Here is a 17,967-nt window from a genome sequence, read left to right on the forward strand (position 1 = left end):
AACTACATGAACTGTATACTAGGTTCCTGACTCAGGACACGCACGTATATAATGTGTCAGGCTTAAAACATGTGTCGTTACCTTACATGAGACAGGAATGTCAGAACACAGCATCATAACGATTATAAGGATCAATTGAAAGAGATTTGACTCAACAGATCGATACAAAAAAGGCAGCAGTAGTATATACACACACGACCAGTTTTGAAAAAATTGTCAGATTTTGTACAGATTATGCATGGAAAATCAATTTGCTTTTGAAAAGAAATCTACACTACAGAATTTTAGGTTTAAATGCAAAAGGATAGGTCTAATAACATGCTTTCAGATAATAAAAAGAAAAAATTGAGTCACCAGACTTGTTTTCTTGCTACATATTAACATACATAAATGCACAACACTTTCTATTATAATGAATCACTCTATCCGAGTTATCTCCCCTTGTGTGACAATATTGAAAAAGTATGAATCAAACAAAAATAATGATGTTTTTTTCTGTATAGAAAATACACCCAAAATATGGTAAAACACACAATTTTCTATATTAACATTGAAAAGTCTTACACATAAATTACATACTTCTTTAAAACTTTGCTCATTTCATTAAAGATCTATGAATTCTTAACTTTTTACAGATAATTGAATCAATATAACAATAAACATTTTATTTCCAATATTTCCAATATAATCTATCATTAAGTATAGTATATACTGCATGTATACAATAAAAGTTACTGTCTCTAACAAAATGATTTGATTTTCCAAAAAAACTGTTAAAAATTAAGCTAATGACTCTTAACTTGTTATGGCAAACCCATTGCCTACTTGCAACATGCGCAAAAATTTATTAAATATGTGTCTAAGTACCGGTAAACAATTATTGTCAATTTTTACATGCAACCAAAAGACAATAGACAATTTTAGGGCTTCTTTTTATTAAAACAGGATACATACCAAGTTCAGCCAATACTGTTAAATTGACAAGAGGTATAGTTTAAGTCTTAAAAAGTTAATCTGGCGAAGAGTCTCTGCTAACAGTTTTGAATGACTTCCTGAAATTAATTATTTACTTAGTTATTTATTTAAATGCTTCATAAATACAGTTTTACTTAAGGGTTAAAAGATGACCACTAGTTTGACTAATGTGATTGTTTCTAAGACATTTTTCTCAATAGACTTTTATTTAAAACTTTTCTGCAGCATTTTTAAAGGGATATTACTGATTGATTAGGAGGATCATTGAAATACCCAACCTGAAAAATAGGATAAATAATTAATGTGATTAAAGGGGAAAAAAGCTTACAAATATATATGTCAGATTTTAGAAGGAGAGTTGAAACACAGTGGTTGTCTTTTGCTGATGTGTTACATTTTTAGTTTCATTCATTATTCTTTAATATCCTATTCACATAATACATTACTGTACATGAAGGTATTAACTTTGCTCATTGTTGAAGGCTGTACAGTGACCTACACATGTTAATGTCAGTCTCACTTGTTCTCTTGTGAAGAGTTGTCCTTTTGGCAGTCATACCACATCTTCTTTTTTATAATTAATTCTGATTTGGTACTGCATCATGTTCTAAATATCCAAATTTAAAAAACAAATTTATCCAAAGAATGTGTTAATCTGTATTTGTTAATGATATAAACATTATGCTGTGAAGAGTGTTTAAGGTATGTTCTTTTGACGCTTCTGTTTTCCTGTTCAATTCTTTTGGTTACAGTTCCTTCCTTCAGATGGCAATTCCCTCCTCTACAGTCATGTACAGTGTGAATTAATGACTGCAATTTTACTAGTTTTACACAATCTGTTGTCTCGGTTGTAGTAATATATTGCATTCGTGCATTACTATGATGAGCAGGAATAACCTTCTGGATAAAAACAACCTGGTGACAATTTCCTTTCCACACCAACCTAAGAAATTTTGTAACTTTTCCAATTTTGGCCTGTGAAATAAAATTAAACATTACTTATTAAAAAAACATCAATATCATCTGTCTGAATGATAACAGGCTGGTGATAAAGTGACTACAATCTGCTCTTAACAAATGTGATTATACATATATATCAATAGATTGAAAAAACATGGAATATAGTATTATTTCTGTACCAAAATATTTAGTACAAATCAAGTACTGTAAAATACCAGTACCTGAATATTACAATAATTTTAAAGTAAAGAAATAGTACTAAATATTAAAAGTAAATTTCCAGTACTACATATTTTTAGTACAGAAATAGTACCTATGCAAAAGTAGCTGTGTATGGATTATGGGCTTTGCTCATTGTTGAGGGCAGTACATGGAGCTATAGTTGTTAATTTCTGTGTCTTTTTGTCTCTTGTGAAGAGTTGTTGCATTGGCAATCATACCACAACTGTTTATCTGTGGTTATATATATTTTTTGAGGTAATTATATTACAAAAGTGCTTTTCATAGAATTATAAAATGGTGCAATACAAAATCTAATATGAGTAAATCGAGTCAAAAGAAATAACAAGTGAAACTGCGAGCTACTGCTCACTGATGGTACCCCCGCCGCAAATGGATAATTTTAATAGTGTAAAAATATGCAAGTGTTCGGTAAACAGGAAGTTGTCAAGTGATGAATCTAAAACACATCACACGGTATAGCAGACTTATATAAACCTTGAAAGCAAATTTCAGAAATCCTTGTATTGTAGTTCCTGAGAAAAATGAGACTAAAGATATTCATGGGACAGACAGACTGACAGACTGATAGAAAGACAGAGGTAAAACAGTATACCCCCCTTTTTTGAAAGCGGGGGTATAAAATAATGAAATTGACTTAATTGAAAATATATTGTCATGTATCGTTCTTACCAATGCCAGTTTTTCCAACACCAAAATGTACTTTGTACGCAATCCAGCATATTCCATATTGATAACAGCAATTTGGAGCTGCAAAACAAATTAATAAAACCAAAAATTAAAAAAAATGTATGTAAAAATAAAATAAAAAATTTAATAGTTTTTTAATCAACAGAAACGTTATGCATGTCAATGTGATGTCACCATACTATCATACTGAAATCAAATTTGAGTTTTACAAAATTGGCTTTCCACATCCTTTTTTATTTGACAACAAAAAAAATAAGTCATAAAAATATATATCACCCTGCCGTCATTTATATGGTAATCCCACTGTACATTGCATTATATATAGCCTGTATTATGAAGCACTCTGTATGCTAGCATTGTAAAATCAAGTTGTGCTGCACTATCTATTTTTTTTGTCTGTGTTATACATATACAATATATTACAAACGAAAGTGAACCAACGCTTTACTTACTTACCATTGTAACATTGTGACGTTTAAATTTTAACAACCCATTTTGTACTTCAACATGATTTTATGTATTGTTTTTGGTTATCTGATGACGGTGCCCTAGGCACGAAACATGTCGATCATTAAATTTCTGCAGCAGTCCCTAAAGTATTGTTGTTATAAGACTCTCTATATACAATATATGTACAAGGTCGGAAAATATGTTTGAGCTTTAGAAACAGGACGAAAAGCATGGCTCTGTACATATATTGTTTTTATCCTGAAATTGCTCCCAACACTTGTAACTATAGTTATGAAATCAAAATCATTGTCTCTAGTTCCTCAAAGAAATCGACATACCACAGTTGAAATGTGGACCACAAAAAGGAACCCAAAAGAACTGGTTTGGAAACAGAAATATTCATATTAGCACTCACTCAACCTGTAAGTGGGGTAACAGGAGACTTTATTTGTACAAGTACAAATATAGCAAAAATATAGTGTATACCTGTCATTTGTACAATAGTTGGCTAATTGCAGGATAAAAACTAAAACATAATCACCTATCCTTTATTTCACGCCAGATATACTGTTTAAATGTTTTACATTGTTATTTTCTGACAGAAGCATCTTTTAAATAGCAAAGGTATAGCAAGGACAGCTCAGTTCTTATAGAAAAATAAGACAAGCCTGATTATTTTAGCAATTGTTAATATGTTCTTGTTCAGGTTGTTGTCTCTTTGACACATTCTCCATTTCCATTCTCAATTTTATTGTATTGATTATTTTCATTTGTAATGAAAAGCTGTACTCACATAATGTTTGAAATCTTTGCCCTGTCTACTATCAAAGTACTTGAAGAAACTGGTGTTGATTTGATAGGCGAAGTCAGACTGGTCAATACTTTCTAGATGCTTTTCCAGTAATTTTTTTTGGTTTTCATTTAAGGTATCTAAGCAGTACTGTCAAATATATAAAAAAAAAACTGTAGATTGATTGTTAATGTATACATATTTTTGAGACAGCAGCTGTTCTTAGTTACTCTACTAAGTCGTCAACTTCTAACAAAATTACATGTAAGCGATCATAATTTGGAAATTGAATAAGAATGATATAAAAAAGTTCAAAGAGAACACAGACTGTGCAAAGTTTGTAAAATTTTAGATAAGGAACACTTTTTTTTCATTGCCAACAGTAACATTAACATTAACAGTAATGTATTACATTCCCTTATAAATTCAATTAAAACCCATTATCCTAATTTAAGAATGTATTGTTCTGATGTTTTAGTATCGTTGAAATCTCATTCTGGAATTATTTCTAAATATTTGATACAAGTGGAAAATAGCAATGAATTAAAAAAAGTTTATAATCAAACTTAACTAGTACTCTTGTGAAAAAATTAGGTATTTCCAATGAGTGGTTTTTGAGTAACGGTAATCAATTATTCAAATTTTATTATCAATCAAGTCGGTGTTTTTAGTCAAATTTTTTAGATATGTATTTTTTTAATCTCATTTATAACAAAGAAGTTAAAAAAATATGCAATTTGTACTTAACATGGGAAAAAAATCTCAAATTTACAAAATTGATAACATGGTAAATTCGATGGTCACATAAAAGCATCAAAATATGATAAAGCTTTCTTAACACCTACCCATAGTTTTTTAATTAAGAATTAATCCTTTCTATTAAGAAAACTTCGATCACAATCATCCTCTTCAATTTTACCACCCATAATAGAAAAAAACATTTACCTTAATCATATGCTTAGCTAGTCCTAAATACAGGAAATGTAAAGTTCCCACTGGTGTATCTCTGAAAAAAAAAACCTACATAAGAACACATATATATATCATTTCTAAATATAGTTAATACATCAAGTCAATATATACATGTATGCAGACAAACAGTGAAAAAACACAAAATGTGAAATGGAAAACACATGACCAAATAAACCAATGATAAAAAAGAAAAATTAAACCATAAGTGATATTGTTAGTTACACAGTGTGCCATTATCTTAATACGAGAATTAGTTGAGTCAATAAAATTCATATCGATACAAATTTTATAGACCTATCAGATTTAATGTATGTTTTTTTTTTAAATTACAAATTTATATATATATATTCAATAATAAGGACAACATCAAGCAAGAAAGTTTATATATCTTATATAAAACTGTGAAAAATGGAAAATCTGAGGACTATACATGCAGTAACTTAAAAATATTTTTTGTAGGATCAATAATTTAAGGGAGATAATTCTATCTGAGATAATAAAAAAATGGTACTTGATAATTATAACTAGGACAACATCAGCCAATCAAATTATGAGAAATTACTCTAATTCAGGTTACTTATATAAGACAATTACCATCCATCCCAACAAATTGAATATATGTCATATTGATATTCCTTAAATTATACTAAGCTTATAAAGCATGTGCTGCATACCTGTGTGGATCCATAAATTGCCATAAACAATTTTCATACAATTTCACCCCTGTCTGTCTTTGTAATGATACTTTGTCTCGCACTAATTTGAGCCTTTCCAGTGTCCTCTTTGTGGTTTCTGGTGTTCTCAAATCCCATTTCTTAAAAGGATCTGTGCCATCTGCCTACAGTTAAACAAATAAGTTTCACTAAACAAAGTAAAGTTTGGTATAAAAAAGTAATTTATAATATGATGAACAACCATCCAACTATTATGTGTTGTTTTTTTGAGGTTTCTATAAATAAAGTTATAGTTATATCAATCTGAATTAATACTATAGTATCTATTTGAATTGACTTATTGGGGGTAATTTAATTGAAATATTTCAATATTGTAAATATTTTGTTATACATAATGTCAATATAATACACATATTTGTATTGAATTGTATAGTGAAAAAACCAAGAGAAATGCTTATTTGGGCCATTTTTGGCCCCTAATTCCTTTAAAACTGTTTGGACCAAAACTCCAAATTTCAATCCTAACCTTCCTTTTGAGGTCATTAACCTTGTGTTAAAATATCATAGATTTCTATTTATTTATACTTAATTTATTGTGCAAAAACCAAGAAAAATGCTTCTTTGGGTCCTTTTATGGACCCTTACTATTGGGACCACAACCCCCAAAATCAATCCCTACCTTTCTTTAGTGGTAAGGAACCTTCTGTTAAAAATTTATAGAGATCCATTCACTAAAACTAAAGTAATTGTCCGGAAACTAAATGCATCTTCGAGCACTGACGACGACAACGATGCAGACGACAACATCATACCATTATAAGATGCAAACATTTTTTGCGGTCGTATAAAAATAGTACCTGTACTGTGAATACTTACATTTCATTTTGGGCAATATTTATTTGCAGATGGGCCTAAATGGTTGCAGGCCAAACTCATCATTTGGTAGTCCGTAACAATCAGGGATATGTCAGTTGTCAGTATAACCTTTTGGTTAAGTGAAGCATCAAATGCTTCTATCCCTGATCTGAAAGATAAAAAAATAACATACAGTATATAAAAGTTCCATTAATCACTTCATATGCTGTAAATGTATTTTTTTCATGTGCACTTATTTTTGCAAATTGTGTATTTCAAACAAGTGTACAGCTAATTTATTTTGTGATTTTATTTGTTTTATAGTTATGATTATTACCTCACATGTAAATCTGAACTGTATTGAAGGTAAAATTGAAAATAGCCATTGGAAATACTGAATTAGACTGTGGTTAGTGCCTACATTTAAAAATGTAGAAGATGTAAGTAAGTCTTGTGTGTATGTATTTGTGCTAGTCTTATTTTCAAAAAATCTAATTAAAGTTACAGTTTTGTTTGTTATAAAATGATTACAGTTTAAAGCTTTCATTGTCTACTACTATACACATATATATGTTTTTGTAAATAAATCAATAGTTAAATTAAGCTTATGACAAATCCATATATATTGTAAATCAGAAATTATTGCGTGCATTTAATATTGTGATTTTGTCATTTGAGACTAAAATGCATTTTTTATTTTTGAGATATTGAGAAAAATCCTGTTGAAATTATATAAAAAAATTTCAAATTGCGATTTTTAATTATTGCGATTATAATCCTGTCACATTTTTCGCAATAATAAAATAATTGCAATAATTTCTGTGTTTACAGTACCTGTTAGGTGGAATTGAAAGTTTTAGATTTAAGAGCATTTCAATAACCCTATCCATAACAAGTCCTGTCTTATAGACACAACGCATAGAATTAGATCACACAACATTTCAATTTCTTTAAACAATCATACATACTGTTTACAATTTTCAATGTCCTGGCAAATAGGAGACACAAGCTCAAGAATATTCATTCTATCAGCCACACCTAACAAAAACACATTCTTTCCTCTGTTCTTTTCTTCAACACTCAAGCCAGAAAGCTGACCCTGGATGGCATGCAGGGGTGACCACCTCTTGGACTGATTGGCTGACATGTCATCCATAAACAGGTTTAAAGGTACTGTTATAACAGGTAAACCGGTGTATAAAGATGACTGCTTTAAGATTGTATCTTTTCTCTGAAAAAAATAACAAGATGTACTGTAAGTAATTCCTCACTTAAATGATATCATTGTTTAAAATTGCATTTGAATAAGTTGAACATTACAGTAAATTTAATGCAACATCTTTTGAAACATTCATATATTTGTTTAGGGGCCAGCTGAAGGACGCCTCTGGGTGCGAGAATTTCTCGCTACATTGAAGACCTGTTGGTGACCCTCTGCTGTTGTTTTTAATTTGGTCGGGTTGTTGTCTCTTTGACACATTCCCCATTTCCATTCTCAATTTTATGTTGATTGGATTAAGTCACTACTCTTCATGGCATCTGTTGACAATTGGTGCTATGAAAACATACATGCACAGCCTCGCTTTCTACCTGTTTCTAAGCCTTGTACTTAATAACATTGATATTTCGAGATAATGTATGGTTAATAAGGTCTTTCCTTTTTCTATAAGGAAAGACCTTACTGTATTTCTTCTGAATATTAAGGTCTTTCCTTTTTCTATAAGGAAAGACCTTACTGTATTTCTTCTGATTATTATTATTATTATTATTATTATTATTAGGTCTTTCCACTTTTCTGTGGAAAGACCTATTGTTTTTCTTCTGATTATTTTTTTTTTTTTCTTTTTCTTCCGCCTAATTTTGTTCTTGCGATAAACATTTGTTTCGCAATATGTCGCTTTGATATTTGGTATATGATATTGAACAGTTTATGCGCTTTTGAAATTTACCCTGCGTAACCGAATACTTTTCTTTGTAGGAGTTATCTCCCCAAACACTGTTTTCCTTGTGCTCACAACTCCTCCGCAACCGTAAAAGATAACGACAAATTTATTTTACAAAATTGCTCGTTATATCCTTTGCATGATTTGTCCTATTTTGACCGAAGCAATATGACCGCTCCATATGAGAGTTATTTCCCCTTATGCATCTGATATAAGTGATATGCATTTCTATCTTATAAACCATAAGTGATAGAGACCTAGGATCTTTTGATTTGAGGTCCTTGGTCCAAAAAAATGAAAATTAGGTCAAGGTCAAAGGTCAAGGTCATATTCTAATATTTGAATTTGGCTTATTTTCACTTATATCCAAAGACCGTATAAGATATCAACAAATTATTTTTACTAAATTGTTAGTTGCGACATGTCGTAACACATAAATTTTTATTGCAAGGGCACGTTGAATGTAAAAGGGAGTTTTCTCCCCTCTTGTATTTAAAAATACGTGTTTGGTGATATAAGTCATTAACCAAATATAATTAAGACCTATGGTCTTTTGATTTGAGGTCCTTAGTTCATGACCTTGAAATTGATCTCAAGGTCATAGCTTAATTTGACGTTCTAGATTTTGACCTTTGCTTTTATTTTATATGTATACATGATAAAGCTATGAAACTTTTGGAAAAAGGTATCAAACCATTTAACCTTGAAAGAAACAACCGGAAGTGACCTTTTGTAAACCGGAAGTAGCTATTTTTTGTACTTTATTAATATAAAAGTATATAGAACCAGATATTTTTGGAATCAGTGTCAAGTAAATATTCAAATATAATGGTAAGTAACATTTTTCAAACCGGAAGTAACAAATTATCTCCCTTATTTAAAAAAAAATGTATGGAAACTAAATATTTTTGGAATCAGCGTACTAGAAGCTATCATTTGACGATTGAAATGACATTTTAAACTTAGTTTCACAACTTTCATATCAAAATACATTGTTTTGATGGAAAGACCTTCAATTGTTCTCTGAACAATTGGTTTTTAATTATTATTAAGGTCTTTCCTTTTTCAAAAGGGAAAGACCTTACTGTATTTCTTCTGTTTATCATTATTAAGGTCTTTCCTTTTACAAAAGGGAAAGACCTTACTGTATTTCTTCTGTTTATTATTATTATTCTTCCGCCAAACTTTGACGAAGTTAGCAGCCTAAACCGTAAGACGTGTCGCTTTCATGTTCACACTTTGTATCGGTGTCATGAATACCTATCTGGAACTCACCCTGTTAGTCAAAATATTTTGTCGGTTCGGAGTAATCCCTCCGAAACCAAAAAACCTTGTTATCGTTCCAACACCGTAACTGTAATAGGTAGAAAAAAAACAAAGGGTGAAATTTGTTCAGGACCAGACCCCAGTTCTTCGTTACATTTGGATCGAAAAGATTCAACGACTCATTGGTAGGGTTATGCCCCTATGAAAATTAACCGGTGTCGGTGGACCACCAAAACTCAGAAACCGTAAGTCATAGAGACCTAGGATCTTCACCATTCATCATCAATTCATGTATCTTTGAAAAATACCTCAAGGTCAAATTTTTATGTTGACCTTGACCTTTGACCTAACACCTTGTTATGGGATAATCTCAGAAACCATTATACTTACAGAAGTTTTGAATAGTGGAAAATGTTTGGGTCATTAATGCGCAACTTTGTTACATTTTGACCAAAGAGATTTGACCTTTCTGTAAGGGGCATAACCCCTGATTTAGGTTTCTGAAAAGACAAAATCAGCTTTTACTACATAACCAAAGGTCCTAGACCCATGGGGTCTTCAGCAATGACATTGGGGACTAATGACCTTGACAAAGGTTACAAGGTCAAAGGTCAAGGTCATGTCCCAGATAGCGAATTATGTGTTTTTGACCTTATTTTGATGATTTTTAGTGTGTTTTAAATGTTTTTAAGGTTGACCTTGACCTTTGACCTTTCAACTTGTTAGTCGATATCTCAAAAAACGGTTAATCTTACAGAAATAGTAAACAGTGAAAAATGTTTAGGTGACTGAGGCACAACTTTTTTACATTTTGACCAAAAGCAATTGTCATATTCTTAAGGGGCATAACCCCCGTTAACGGTTTCTGAAAAGGTAAAATTAGCTTTAACCCTTGAACGAAAAGTCCTAGACCCATGGGGTCTTTTACAATTACATTGTTGACCAATGACCTTCACAAAGGTTACAAGGTCAAAAGCCAAGGTCATGTCCAAATTATCGAATTTCTTGTTTTTGTCATTTTTTAACGGTTTTGTGTGTGTTTGAGAGCTTTTCAATGCATTCTACGCCTATTGGAACATGTACTTTACATTTCGAAAAGGAAAGACCTCTCAATTGTTCAAGAACAATTGACATTTTAATTCTATATATATTGTTTTTGCGAAAGAGGTGGAGGAAAAAAATTATTTCAACCAGTGGAAACCCTGACTGATAGTAATGTGACTTTATAAAAATGTAATTGATCTAATAAGTAGTTCCTTAACATGTCTTAAGCCAAAAAAAAATATACTATGAAAATAGCTAATTAATAGATATAGGAAGATGTGGTGTGAGTGCCAACGAGACAACTCTCCATCCAAAAAAAAATACAAAAAAATAAAAGGTAAACCATTATAGGTCAATGTACGGCCTTCAACACGGAGTCTTGGCTCACGCCGAACAACAAGCTATAAAGGGCCCCAAAATAACTAGTGTAAAACCATTCAAACGGGAAAACCAACGGTCTAATCTATATACAAAAACGAGAAACGAGAAACACGTATATATTACATAAACAAACGACAACTACTGTACATCAGATTCCTGACTTAGGACAGGTGCTGCAAACTTTTGCAGCAGGATTAAACGTTTTAATGGATCCAAACCTGCTCCCTTTTTCTGAAATAAGTCCTTTATAAAACTAATGACATTTCTAACTTGTTCAAAATATCATCTTTAAACAATGTTCAAATGTTAAACAATGAAACACATACTTCTCTGGAAATGTTTATCAACTCCCCATTTATGAGCTCCATCAATGATGTGTCACTTGGAATTGAAACCACCTTGCATTCTTCTAAAGACACCATATGCAGTTGCCCGTACTTCACTAAACATCTAAAAAACAATTAATCTTTCATTTATCATTGTTCAAAATTTTAGCACTAGATTGTACTTACTGCAAATGCACATAAGGGTAATTTTGTCACTAAAAAAATAATGTCATTTATTTCCTGTTTGGAATTTAAGGGACATCTATTATGACTGTGTGGTTTTGTATCATTATTGAAGGTCATACATTGTTTTATGGTAGTTTATTTGATTATTGTGTAGAATTGTCTCATTTAGGCACTTAAACCACACCTTTTTGTTTTTCAAGGAGATTTCAAAAAGTATGACTCTTCTCTTTAAATGGTAATTAAAAACTGTTTTCATTAAAGACATTGCACATTTATGTCTTTGTAACAATTTTGAAAAAGTAATGTGAATATTTGGTATTGTTTATATCTGTAAGGCCACACCAATTTAATTTCTTGTTCTACGGATTTTTGGACTCCAAAATTTGGGGCGAGCGAGCGATTTGAAAATTTTAATAAAGTTTAAGAAATATTTAATTTGCAAATTTTTGAGGCGAACCTTGAAAAGTAAAGGCGAGTGATTATATTTTTTTTTGTAAACATAAAATAGTTGGTTTTGACAATATTAAAACTTGATTTATCACTTGTACTTTGACATGTATTTAATTTCTGAAGTATTTTTTCCCTGTTCACCAAGAAATAATTAAATCTGGTCTATGTATGTGTGACTGACAATGAGACAATTCTCCATCCAAGTCATAATCAGTTTGGAGGCAACCCCTTAATGTTATAAATATCCCTTTTACATGCTTTATGAGAGATCAATATACATGATATAAGTTATAATATATTTGTTTGTACAAAAGGGCTAGCTTGACATGCTGAAAATTGTAGCTTGATAAAAGATATGTATTTCAACCTTTACAAATTTTTTTATGCTCTAAAGACAGCTAAAATATCAAAAATCAATACAATCTCAACGACTGTTGAACAGAAGCAGTGAAATTATTATTTTGTGTCAATTTTTTATTGACATTCTGTCTTTTTTTGCAGAGTTATCTCCCATATCAATGTAAATGTCCATAGGAATTTTAAAATCATTATTTTTTACTTTTCCTCAAGTTAGTTTTTTTTGGTTTTTTTCTGTGTATATTAGGGTTATAATGAAAAGTTTTAAACTTCTTCTGATGCAATTACTTCATTAAGGTCAGTGTCAAATTTATGCTAGATTGACTGAACTAAATACCATATGGCATAACTTATGTAAAATTATACATACTTATCTTCTATATTCATTTCAGACATGTATCTGTGTTCCTTGCCAATAAACACATCTACTTTAGCATACATCAATTTGTCTTCCTGTAACATCAAATTAAAAATTACAGCAGTTATGAAAGCATTCACACATAATAATGATATTGAAACATCTAGATTAAGTTCTATAAGGTAAAAAATAAAATATTAATACATTATTTAGTAACTATGTATAGTTTAACATAAAATTAATGAAATATAATGATTTAGAACCCAATTAGTATCTTGAAATTTATAACATCAATATTAAATGCATCTCAATACTGACAAAAGTTACAACTATCAAATTTAAACAACAGCATCATACCATTATACAACAATATTGTTTTGCATTAGTCACAGAACAACTCACAACATCCCTGATTCACAAATTTTAATAATCATAAATGCAACATTCAAAACAAAATGCATGAACATGAACTATACTGTCTTTTAAAAAAAAATGTTTATATTACATTAGCATTGTTGTAGAACTGAGTAACTAAGTTAAATTATCTAACCTTGTTGGAGACTGCAAATCAAATCTCAATTAATAAGCTTTCATTACAGTCTGGAAAAATGTAATAAATTTAATAGTTGATATTTTGATTGATTAATGTTTTTGTTTCAAATTTTACATAAGATTATAAGGGATGTAATATTCATCTATTATTTCCTTTTTAAACCTAAATCTGCTAATATCATCAATAATATTTTTTTACAAAAAATCATTTTAAACGTCCCTATATCTTATCTTATATATCAGGTTTGCCAAATGAATTACAATACCTGTACACTTTCCAGAAACTGCAAAATCTTGCCGTAGACTGCTTGACCATCAAGTTCAAAGGATATGAACTGCCCTTTTACAAATTGGTGTTTTTTACTGTTTATAGTCCAGTGAAATTCCATTTCTTTCCACTTACTGCCTGACACTTGGTAGTTTGACTGAGAAGAAGTTTCTACAGTTGGATATCTATTTATATATATATAGAGAGAGTATTTTATTATAAAATATATTCTTCAACATTATGTTATATTTTTTAGATGCAATAAAGGTTTGGGGTACTTATATAGTTGAAAAAACAAATCTCTTATTTCATTGACATGTGCTCTGAATATTTTTCAAGTACCTGGAGTGTCTTTTTCTTCAAGGTTTTCCTCTGAGAGTACATAGAAATGTATAAGTTGGTTTTTATGTAATTGGGGTACATTTGCGACAAATAATGGTAAAAACAAATGATGGTAATAAAAATAATTTCAGACCTCTGACAATTCATGATAATAATATTTTGGCAAATCCTGATAAAATTTCAATCAATTTGACGCTTTATAGCTTAAAATTGTCGTTTCACCCCTAATGGTAAAGTGATTTACAAGCCTAATATATAAAGGATGGTTGATTGATGGTAAATGTTTTTATATTATATACAAAATTACAGCAATCTTGCAAAAGACTGAATTTCACTCTTTATGAAACATTTTAATACCTGAATATCTGGTTTGAAAGCACTGGATCAGCCAGTTGCAACTTTAGCATTGAAGTTGGCTTGATCATCCAGGAAATATTACCATCTTTATCTTCATGCTAAAAGTAGATTAAAAATTGTACATGTACAAATAAGTAAGGTTAAAATCATTTCTGGTTTTCTATCAATATCAATAATGAACATACATTTAGTATGTTATGAACATTTAAGTAAGGAGCCTGTAATTCAGTGGTTGTCGTTTGTTTATGTGTTACATATTTGTTTTTCGTTCATTTTTTGTACATAAATAAGGCCGCTAGTTTTCTGGTTTGAATTGTTTTACATTGTCAGTTTGGGCCTTTTAAAGCTGAGTATGCGGTATGGGATTTGCTCGTTGTTGAAGGTCTTACGATGACCTATAGTTGTTAATTTCTGTGTCATATTGGTCTCTTGTGGAGAGTTGTCTCAACATGGCAATCATACCACATCTTCTTTTTTTTGTAATCAATGAATTTTGTAAAAGATTTAATGACTGGAGAATTTCAGAAAAGGTATCAAAAGTTCACATGAATATTTTTAGCGCTTATCTGTATATGATGAACATATCGTTATTTTACCATTGGTTGGCCCTTTATGACAAATATTTTACCCTGAGCGATAGCGAGGGGTAAAATATCGGCATAAAGGGACAACCCATGGTAAAATTTAGATATATTCAAGCCCCCATGAATTATTTCGATACTGATAAGACAAATATAGCAATTGTTTTGGTTCAAAGCGCACTAGATGGAGGCAAATATTTGCCGTTCCCATAAATTAACCCACTTTAAGATTGGCGGTAAAGAACGGAGCAAACAGATTTAGTGACATGCTCAAACTATTTACAATAATATATTTAGATAGATTTGGATGAATTTTAATGATGATTTACTTATATATCTTCTATGTATATAAAAAAGGGCTTATACCACATTTTAGTATTCAGTGTTCCAGCTAGGTTTTCAAAAGGGCAGGGTGCCAATCCTGAAAAACGGCATTTAACGCGCGATATGATAATATGAAAAGGGCATATTTTAATAAAAGATGTTAATCAATGTTTATTCGTTGAATCACAGGTTATACAAGAACAACATCTTTAGCCCATATAGAACTCTATCTTTCTACTTTTAAGGCTGAAAAACTTGTCAAGCAGCTTGTCACACAAGTTTTTTTTATCATTGCTTGGCACAGTTGAACTTTATATGCAGTATGTTTTGAAAGGAGATCTGTTTCATACTGTTTCTATGGTCTACCACATTTTACCAGTTTCACCTTTCTACCCCTGCTGTGCTTGATGGCAATACAGCACAAAACAGCTGTGCTCAGTAAATTCACAATTTTAGGATATAAAGCAACAGTGAAAAATAGCGGTCTCACTAATTAGCGACAACAAGAATTTTAGCGACAACAAGCGTCAACAAGCGACAAGAAGCGACAACAAAAATTATTTTAGCGACAACAAGCGACAAGAAACTATTTAGCGACTAGAAAACATATTTTTTTTAATTAAAATTAATTATTGCAATAAATAGTTTAGATAGGAATGTACATATTACTATATAATGACTAAAAATAATTAAAAAAAATAAAAAAAATAAAAATTATATGGACCCCCTCGTTGTGGGGTCTGGAAACACGCTTAAATAATAAAGATGGCAAAGCGTGGCTGAGAGTTCTACAAATAAAGCATCGAACTGACATAACAAGAGTACACTTAGAGCATAGTATTAAGCAAATGAATCAAAATATTATATTCCATTATGCCCGCTCCATATATATCTCCATTCGTTTATTCATACTTTGACTTTGATGAAAACAGATACATACATTATTTTATACATATTCTTCATATTTAAAAATTAAAAAAAGAAGCTCAATCTCTTTCTTCTTCACAAATGTTTAATTTCTTCTTCTACCAATATATGTCTTTGTCTATCTATATAATAAGACATATCTGCTCGTATATTTAAAAAAACAACAAATGCTATGCTCTAAGTTGCCTCCATCTAGTGCGCTTTGAACCAAAACAATTGCTATATTTGTCTTATCAGTATCGAAATAATTCATGGGGGCTTGAATATATCTAAATTTTACCATGGGTTGTCCCTTTATGCCGATATTTTACCCCTCGCTATCGCTCAGGGTAAAATATTTGTCATAAAGGGCCAACCAATGGTAAAATAACGATATATTCAAGCCCCCATGAATTATTTCTTAATTAAACATATTTATATTATTATTTAAGATAAAATAATACTAAAAACTGCAAAATTTCTTAATATCACTAAGTCAGGGACAACAACCCAACAGTTGTATCGTACATTGTAGGTGGGGCATAAATACTGCATTTTACCTCCATGTTCTATTTTAAGCCATGTCATTTATCTTTAATAGTGGGTGGATCATTGGACACATTTTTTAAATTTAGATACAAGACAAACTTATTTCTCATGTTTTCATTAAAGAAAATTACTATTGAAAATTATAGCAAACATTAAAGAGTGTGCCACCATTTTAGGGGTAATAATAGCAAACTGTTTTACTTATCTTTTAAAATTATAACAGTTTCACATGTTTTTTTATACAAATATATTTTAAATACAGACAAAACAAATATTATACAAAAAAGGTCATTATAATAAAACAAATAACTCAGATTACTTGCTTTTTTAACTACATTTTTTAATATAATTATTTAAAAAATTTATAGCAATTAAAATGAATGAATTACCTTTTGGATCATATCTTCCATTTCCATTTTTGTCTGAAGATACTTTTTTATTTTGGACAGTGGAGGCACATTACGACACCCACACTCCTTCATTATGTACAGAACGAAAGTCATTACCTCATCACTCTGAAGAACAATAAAAAAAAATGAAAAGTGAAACATGACTGTCAAATATTGATATCCATGTATATCTGCATGGCGCAACATCAACAAAAAAAGAATATGGTACATGTGGTGTAAATGAAAATTCAGAATTTTGATTGGGTGATTTTGGAGTATGGGTACAAAAAAAATGACTTGAAAGCTTAATGACTTCAAGGCCTGGCCTTAGGATCATAAAACTTGTGAGCATGATCTTTTAACTAAGATGCAAGAATCAACCAATCAAAATACTGGATTTTGTGTTGGAGCTCAAATTTTGTACTCCTTGTACAGTACTGAATAAAGTTTTATGACCCAGAGCCTAATGTTTGAATTCAGTTGCAGTCCAATTGTTTGTAAGTAAATGTAATTATCATGTTATTTGTGATTAATATGCTTTTTATTGACTGCTTTAAGGTTCTTGTGGACCATTAGGCTAAATTGACTGCATTTTGTTTGAATCTGTACTCTGAGTAAATTTTGAGGTTATAATGCAGTCAATTTATCCAAAGGGTTCACTTGACAATAAAAAAAAGTACTCCATTTTTGAGAAATATGTGTAACAAGAATGTGTCCTCAGTACACGAATGCCCCACTCGCACTATCATTTTCTATGTTCAGTGGACCGTGAAATTGGGGTA

The 17,967-nt window shown here is 30.6% G+C and overlaps 1 protein-coding gene and 1 pseudogene across 1 annotated transcript in view; both read right to left on the reverse strand.

The window, feature by feature from the left end:
* The window catches only part of LOC143055287 (uncharacterized), a 60,493-nt gene that overhangs the window by 18,095 nt on the left and 24,431 nt on the right, over nt 1-17,967 (reverse strand). The window lies entirely within an intron of this gene.
* Nucleotides 1,206-17,305, reverse strand: LOC143055123 (uncharacterized; annotated as a pseudogene).

The sequence above is a fragment of the Mytilus galloprovincialis genome, chromosome 12 (genome assembly GCF_965363235.1).
Source record: "Mytilus galloprovincialis chromosome 12, xbMytGall1.hap1.1, whole genome shotgun sequence".
In the NCBI taxonomy this organism is placed as follows: Eukaryota; Metazoa; Mollusca; class Bivalvia; order Mytilida; family Mytilidae; genus Mytilus; species Mytilus galloprovincialis.